The sequence below is a fragment of the Hyperolius riggenbachi genome, chromosome 6 (assembly GCF_040937935.1).
Source record: "Hyperolius riggenbachi isolate aHypRig1 chromosome 6, aHypRig1.pri, whole genome shotgun sequence".
Classification (NCBI taxonomy): Eukaryota; Metazoa; Chordata; class Amphibia; order Anura; family Hyperoliidae; genus Hyperolius; species Hyperolius riggenbachi.
This window is the reverse complement of record NC_090651.1, coordinates 304,820,785-304,823,118: the sequence shown is the minus strand read 5'-3', so window position 1 is coordinate 304,823,118 and position 2,334 is coordinate 304,820,785.

Below are 2,334 nucleotides of genomic sequence, written 5' to 3'. Positions count from 1 at the left end.
ATATATATATATATATATATATATATATACACACAGTACAGACCAAAAGTTTTGACACACCTTCTCATTCAAAGAGTTTACTTTATTTTCATGACTATGAACATTGTAGATTCACACTGAAGGCATCCAAACTATGAATTAACAAATGTGGAAGTATAGTACATAACCAAAAAGTGTGAAACAACTGAAAATATCTAATATTCTAGGTTCTTCATAGCAGCCACCTTTTGCTTTGATTACTGCTTTGCACACTCTTGGCATTCTCTTGATGAGCTTCAAGAGGTAGTCACCTGAAATGGTCTTCCAACAGTCTTGAAGGAGTTCCCAGAGATACTTAGCACTTGTTGGCCCTTTTGCCTTCACTCTGTGGTCCAGCTCACCCCAAACCATCTTGATTGGGTTCAGGTCTGGTGACTGTGGAGGCTAGATCATCTGGCGCAGCACCCCATCACTCTCCTTCCTGGTCAAATAACCCTTACACAGCCTGGAGGTGTGTTTGGGGTCATTGTCCTGTTGAAAAATAAATGATGGTCCAACTAAACGCAAACCGGATGGAATAGCATGCCCTGCAAGATGCTGTGGTAGCCATGCTGGTTCAGTATGCCTTCAATTTTGAATAAAGCCCAACACTGTCACCAGCAAAGCACCCCCACACCATCACACCTTCTCCTCCATGCTTCACGATAGGAACCAGGCATGTAGAGACCATCCGTTCACCTTTTCTGCATCGCACAAAGACACTGTGGTTGGAACCAAAGATCTCAAATTTGGACTCATCAGACCAAAGCACAGATTTCCACTGGTCTAATGTACATTCCTTGTGTTCTTTAGCCCAAACAAGTCTCTTCTGCTTGTTGCCTGTCCTTAGCAGTGGTTTCCTAGCAGATATTCTACCATAAAAGGGATCCTTTATAAGTAATCAACCTAGTAAAATTAATTTTTGAACCATTAATCACATCCAGTGTTGTGGATAAATTAAATTCCATCAAGTCCTAAGGAGGATCTTAACAGGGCCGTTTCTTGGGCAGTGCGGACTGGGCGACTGCCCTGGGCGCAGACTGGCAAGTAGAAGAAGGGGGGAGCAGGCAAAAGGACATAACCGCTAGGGAGCTGGTAACACATCGGTGCAGCCAAATGGAAGAAGAAGACTACCAGCGCAATCACCTTCCTTGTCTCCTCCCGAGATTCCTGCTTCAGATGTCAAGTCATCATCACATCACCACCGCGATAGAACTATCCGGGTATCTCCCGGTTCCGGATTTGAGCAGCACTGCGTGTGACTGCTCACTGAGAGACATCTCCAGTGCTGTTTGGCTAAGCACGTGCATTATAACACCTTAAACCCAGACGTTTTTGAGTGGAAACACCTTCACTACACTACTGTTATATTGTTTTATAGTTAGCTAGCCTGTGTAATTTGTCGGAGTCAGTCAGTCATACCTTGAGCTGCAGCAGCTGCTAGTTAGGTCCTGTGTCTGTGTGTGTGCTGTGCACAGTCCAGGCCTCCTGCTGCTGGCCTGCTATTAGCCTTAGCTAGCTACTGTATAGGTAGGATTACTGTGTTATTGTGTAGTTACTGCAGTGCTAGTTAGGTACTGTGTCTGTGTGTGTGCTGTGCACAGTCCAGGCCTCCTGCTGCTGGCTGGCCTGCTATTAGCCTTAGCTAGCTAGTAGTTACAGTATAGGTAGGATTACTGTGTTATTGTGTAGTTACTGCAGTGCTAGTTAGGTACTGTGTCTGTGTGTGTGCTGTGCACAGTCCAGGCCTCCTGCTGCTGGCTGGCCTGCTATTAGCCTTAGCTAGCTAGTAGTTACAGTATAGGTAGGATTACTGTGTTATTGTGTAGTTACTGCAGTGTAAGTTAGTTGTTAGAGAGAGTAGTACTGTCACTGTGTAGCTACTACAGATTACTGCAGTGCTAGTTAGTTGTTAGAGAGAGAGTAGTACTACTAGCTACTACAGATTACTGCAGTGCTGCTGAGCAGTGTCAGTGTGTCTTCTTCTACTGCTGTCTGTCACTCCGTGCTCATTTTATCCAAAGTCCAAGCCCGCTATTAATAAAGAACAAGTACCCCACATCATCTGTGACATCCCATTATCTTGTACTATGTCTGGCACTGGCAGCCAGGGGAGGGGCAGCAAGGCCAAGACCAGAGGGATAAACATCACAGCCTCCGTCAGCAGTTCTGCCGCATCAGTCTCCATTCCGCCGCTACCCACTGGCCGTCCAGCTGTTAGGGGGAGTCACGTTGCAGAGACGCAGCAGCATGTTGTGGCCATTTTCCAGCAGGGTCGGCTGCACAAATTGGAGGAAAAAAGACGCCGCTCCTGTG